Source organism: Cnephaeus nilssonii (genome assembly GCF_951640355.1).
Source record: "Cnephaeus nilssonii genome assembly, chromosome: 21".
Lineage (NCBI taxonomy): Eukaryota > Metazoa > Chordata > Mammalia > Chiroptera > Vespertilionidae > Cnephaeus > Cnephaeus nilssonii.
Window position 1 is genome coordinate 41,320,438 of NC_137092.1, and position 6,000 is coordinate 41,326,437.

A 6,000-nucleotide genomic window follows, 5' to 3' on the forward strand; every position below is an offset into this window, starting at 1 on the left:
GGCAGGTAATTAGCGAGGAGCAACCTGCTCCCGGGGGGTCTCAGGATCCCTGAAGCACCATAAGCGCAGGAGGAGGAGAGAGCAAGCAACACAGCTGAGGCCCCAGCTGAGCGAGGCCCTGCCCTGCCCTCCCCCATCCCGGCAGGAGCAGCCCACGGGCAGAGGCAGCGTGAACAATGGCCTCCCCAGCTCTGCTTGGCACATCGAACAGCCGAGGACACAATTAAACACCGCCAGAGCCAGCTCCCAACTGAGTTGCAAAGAAAGATGTAAACACGCACGCACGCACAGACCCACTACACTCACACTCTTCAGGCTGAAAAGAAAATTAATCAAAAGCCCAATGAACGCCTGAGCTCTATAATTAAGCCTCAACGATCCTGAGATAGAAAGGAGCTGAGCGAGCGAGCTCAGAGCACACAGATATTTTTACCCCTGTCGTTGCCATTCATTTCTTTGGGATCTTGAGGACAGCTGGCTCCGGTCTCCCTGCCGAGGCAGCTGCCATGGAGGCCCTGCAGGAGAGTTGCCGCTCAGTGGCCAGAGGACAGCCAAGGTCACTTGGCCATTCTCAAACACTGTACGGGAACCCACCTGGGGAGACGGCGCTCGCCCCGCCCAGTGATGGATCCATCGCTCACGTCAGGCCTCCTAACAGTTCCCTTGCCGTGGGCAGTAGTTTACAGTTTACCAAGGGTTTTGCTTTTCAAGTAGAGAAGCAAACGTCCCTGTTCAAGATGGAAATGTTGTGGGGCCTCCTCTCTCGGTCCCCATTATTAATGGCGAAGACTCCCCTTGGTTAGTGTGCCACAGTTTGCATAGCACAGGCACAAACATTTGTCATGCTCGTCTCAACAGCCCTAGAGGATCCCCTCTGTAGCCCGTTTCACAGGTGAGGGGTCTGAGGAGTCAGGTGCAGTGACCTGTCCAAGGTCACACCAATATTAGTGGTGCTCCGAGGACTCGAGCTTCCGTCTCCTGTCTCCACACCGTTACCCACTCTCACGGGACCTTCTCCCCGAGTTCCATGCACACGCCCCTCTGTGCTTGTCCAGCCACTGCCACTCCTCAGGCAGGCTGACTGGCCGGGACAAGGACACGGTGGTCTTTGTGGGGTCTGCCCTAATGGGTCCCTGGTGCGGCTGGACAACACAGACCCAGCTCTCTGCGGTCCCAGGCTCTGTGCCTTCAGGTTTCTCTCCTGACCCACATCAGGAGGGAGACCCATTCAGGTGCCCTGGGGCCAGAGGTCAGCGTCCTGGGGTTACCTGGACCAGCTGGTGAACCTGACCTTGAATGAGTCACTTTATTCCTCTGGGCCTCGGCTCCTCTGTGAACTGAGCCACGAATACAGCCCAGCCCTCACCACAGTCAGGAAGACTCAGTGCGATGATGTCTAGAAACAACCCCGATGTCTACGTGCTGCCGGCGTGCGGTATGGTCATGTCTGTGGACTCAGTCCACGGCGAGTGGCAGGCCCTCCAGCCCCATCTCCTTGGGAGCCCAGAGCCACCTCAGGGAAACCGCTTTCCCTGCCCGTGAACCTGGCCTCGTGGGGGAGGGGTCTTTGAGCTCCTGCCACCTCAGACTCCTTGCTGGAGAGGCCTGGACCCTGGCAGTCAGAAAAGGAAGGGACCGCTGCGTGGCCCTATAGCAATCCGCTCGGGGCTGCACTTGCCGCTGCAACTCTGGGAGGTCTTCTGGAAAGGAAAGGAGGCCAGACGTGAGACCTGGCCCCATTCGCCTAAACTGGCTGAAGCCAGCCAGGGACAGCGCCTGCCGTGGGCTCGGGCAAGAGAAACAGAGGGGAAAGTAAGATAGAGAGATGGTGGATGGATGGATAGGTAGGTAGATAGATAGATGATAGATAGATGATGGATAGATAGATAGATACATAGATAGATACATAGATGATAGATGGATAGATAGATAGATAGATAGATACGTAGATGATAGGTAGATGATAGATGGATAGATGGTAGATGGATAGATACATACATACATACATACATACATACACCTATCTACCTACCTACCTTTCTGTGGCTCTCCCCTGGCATGTCTGTCCCTACAGGGTCCCCGATGCCACAGGCCTCGGCTGGGAGGCCTCAGTTTGGAGGGAGCATTACCGACTTGGTTGTGTGGTGCACACACCTGCGCTGCACCCCAGGCTGGACCCTCTCTGCCGCCCTGCCTGCTGTGGCTCCACGGGACCCGCCACACAGCCACAGCCTTGCCTCCAGGCTGCTTCCCAAGCCCCTCCCAGTTCCCACAGCCCACCCAGTCCTCTCCCCGAGCTGGGCCTCCCCCGCCCCCGGCTCTCTGAGGGGAGAGGTATTTTGTCCAACTGGGGAGTGGTCCCGAAGAGACCCTCCCAGCTCTTCTCGCCAGGACCGACTTGAGCCAGGCCTCGGGCGGCAGGCCCTGCTCAGGAGCCTCGCCTCTGCGCCCGGCGCCCACTCTCCCCGCCCACCCAAAAGTGTGGCGAGACCCTCACAACAGCTGTGTGCTGGGTCAGGACGCCTAGAGCGGGAAGCAGACCTCGGAATGGGAGCACTTGGCCCTGGGGCATCGGAGGGTTCGCAGGCAAAGCACTGCTGACCGTGGGCTGGTCTCAGCTGGCCGACCCCGCATCTTGGAGGAGAGAGGAAGCAGGGTGATGCGTGCTCCAGGTCGGGCCCCAGGGTGCACAGCTTAAGGGGGTACCCACTCAGTTTGTGCAGACACCCACTCTGCACTTGCTGAGTGAGTCCCGAGTGTCCACCCTGGACCCCAGACTCGTCTTACCCTGCCCTGCTTCCTGCCAACTTCTACACACTGTTTTCTTCTCAAGGAGAATGGATGAGATCCCTCTGCACACCCATCCTCTCAAACAGTGTTCATACAGTGTCTGCTATGCGTCAGGCTAGGCAGAGTCCCTGCCCGCAGGCCACAATGCCACAGGCCACGATGCCCACAGACCACAATGCCACAGGCCACGATACCGCAGGCCACGATGCCCACAGGCCACGATGCCTGCAGGCCACGATGCCACAGGCCACGATACCACAGGCCACGATGCCCGCAGGCCATGATGCCCACAGGCCACGATGCTCACAGGCCACGATGACCACAGGCCACGATGCCCACAGGAAGCTTTGCAAGCACACAGCACAGGACCTGCCCCCAGGCACGTGCTCCCTGAGCCCTCTCTGTCCAGAGCATCGGCTGTGGTGAGAGGACTCAGCGAGGGAGGGGCGGTGACAGGAGCACTATCAAGGGCTGAGCTCCTCCGAGGAAAGGCACTGGGAAAACCTGTAGCTGCATGCACACACAGGCACTGGGCCACCTCCCCATCGGCTCTCACCCCATCACCCCACCCTCCAATCCAGCTGGAGGCCCACACAGACACGCCCTGGAGAAACAACAGGAAGGTGGTCATGTGCCTCCCGTTGAGAACTGTCCCACTGAGCGGGACTTTGAAAGCAAGAGGCCAATGATTTCCCAGCCACTCCCTCCCGTGCCAGCAGTGAGGCAGCCGTTACTTCTAATTAATCGGGGCAGAAAGGAGGACCTGCATATGCATTAATAATGAGGGTGAGGCTCTACCCCACCCCTAGTGTGCATGCTCATATTCACACATGCACATGTTTACACGCACACACACATATGCTCACACACATATGCTTACATGTGCGCGCACACATGTGCTCACACCCATGAACGTTCTCACACAATGCACACTTCCGCACGCGCACACACACACACACAGGCGCATGCACCAGGGAGTAAAGACCCCGGCAACTGTCTGACCTGAAGCATTTCTTCCGATCCTGCCATCAAACACCTGCTCCTGGAAAGCACTCACAAAATCAAAGGCCAAGGCCGTCTCCGGGCACCTTCCTCGGAAAAGAAAGCAGATTTGTTGTGAGAGAATAAGCAGCTGTAAACTCCTCCGATTCAAAAATATCTGCAGCCAAACACGACCTGTCTCACGCAGGAGCCCTCCCGTTTCCACCTGTCGGGTGGGAAGGAGGCCCGTTCACAGCGCTTTCACCCCCCCCTCAAGGTTTGAGGCTTTGCCTCGCCTTGGGGGAAACTGATGCACAGACCCCACCTGCAGCTAAACGAGTTTCTGTGCAAAAATTAGGCTAAGCCAAGGCACCCTATTGAGTCGTAAATCTGTTACATAATATCATAGGGATGGCACGGCAGAGAAGGTAGCGGTTACGTCGAGCCCGTTATGATGCTGCGATTCTGCACACGGGCATCTCTCCCGGTCCATGAGCAGCAGGCAGACTCTGAGGTCGTCGCAGGCCTCCACACACCTGTGCCACATCGCACCTGTCACCCAGCATTCTGCCATTCTGGGCCAGGCAAGATCCCACTGGCTGGCAGAGCCAGGCAGTCGGTGCATCTGACCCGTCGCTGAGGGAGGAGGGGGAACTGGCATTCGCCGACCCGGAGCGTGGCTGCCATTCCCCTGCAGTCTCCAGAGCGGCTTGTAGGCTCCTAGGTCCCCGTTGGCATGGTACTGGGTGGTCTGCAAACTGCCAACAATTGCCACAAGTTTAGTGGCCACCTACCTACGAACCCGGGCATGTTCTTCCTAAAGCTGAGACCACGCGTGAAATCTGAAAGCGCAACGGTGTTCACTTGCAATCCTAGACCCTGTTGTGCCGGCAGCACCCTGTGAACAGCCCCATGTATCAGAAACCCAAAGACACAAGCACAAAAGCCGATCAGGGAGACAGAGGAGGAGCCGATGGCCCGGCTGACCTCGGAGCAGCTCCCTTCAGGCTCTCAAAGCCACTGTTTGTGTTTTTAAACGCCAGTTGCCCACTGCTTCGGGACCACAGCTGTTACACAAAGCCATGCGGACAAGCACCCACAGAAAAGACAGTGGGAACAGGTTTTCTTTTTAAAGACAGCCTGACTGACAGCTTCAGGTTGAACAGTGTAGCCTCACACCAAGCAGCCAGCCTGTGGCATGTGCGCCCATGCGCAGAAATCCCGGCCAAGCCCTGGTCCTCCTAATCCAGCTGTTCCTGCACAGCTCCTCGTGCCTTAGATGCTGAGAACGGGCCGTGGGTCTGAAACGCCCGCCATTTCTGTCGATCCTTTGCGCCTGGCTGCTGGGTTGTGCCTACAGACAACCTGCAATCCCTTAATATCACTTTAGTTTTTCATCATTTTTTAAAGAGCCACATAAATGCTACAGACCACCTTTACTAATGGGTGTGTAAATAATTACCCATAGTTTTGCATAAAATTCCAGGGTCATTGTCCCCTTGAAATCTATTCGTGGTGCTCAGATCTGCTTTTAAGGAATGACGTTCTTTAGTCGCTGTCTTAATGCCCGTTCTACTCACATGTTTCCATGTCCATATGCAGGTCACCTCGGAGGACGAGGCACACCCAGCCAGCAGAGCCACGTAGCAGACTGAGGAGGGAATGAGCGTGGCTGGTGGCCCCCAAGCTGAAGCCCTGGACAGCTGGTTTCCCATAAACCACATGCCATCCTGCTTGTCTCCTCGCCACCCTCCCATCCAGTGGCCTGTCCCCTCCCACCCACCACGTGCCGGGCACCTCCCCACTGGCAGGGCTGCGGGTTGGCTCCTGGGAGGTGTTTTGAGGGGGGCTGTGCCTGCTGTATGTTTCTGTGTGTAAAGGTTGGGTCCATCTAGGTTTCAAGTCCATGCCCAACCCTCTTATGAAGCTGCCCAGGGGTGAAGGCTGCTTAGCCTGGCCTTCAGTTACCTGGGGTAACCCAGCCCTGGTCCCCAAGCCCTGCCTTCCCTCCTACCCTCCTGGGTGGGAAACAGGGATGGTGTGTCTCCCCTCTTTCTCCCTTCTCCGTGTGGGTGGCCAATGTCAATACTTTGGAGATGTCTCTGACCTTGGAGAGCCGGGGTCAAAGCGTCCTGCTTCCCCGCGCAGCCAGGCTGGATGCCTGCAGTAGCCAAGGGCACCATGTTTGCCGCCAGGAGCCCAGGAGATGTGCAATGTCTTACTCCCTGG

General features: G+C 57.3%; 1 protein-coding gene across 1 annotated transcript in view; it reads left to right on the top strand.

The window, feature by feature from the left end:
* FAM78B (family with sequence similarity 78 member B) overlaps positions 1-5,502 on the top strand; it is a 46,173-nt gene extending 40,671 nt beyond the window's left edge. Inside the window, exon 3 of the mRNA XM_079761657.1 lies at positions 5,374-5,502. The gene's annotated coding sequence lies outside the window, so the exon portion shown is untranslated. The remainder of the gene's footprint in view (positions 1-5,373) is intronic.
* The last annotated feature ends 498 nt before the right edge of the window (positions 5,503-6,000 follow it).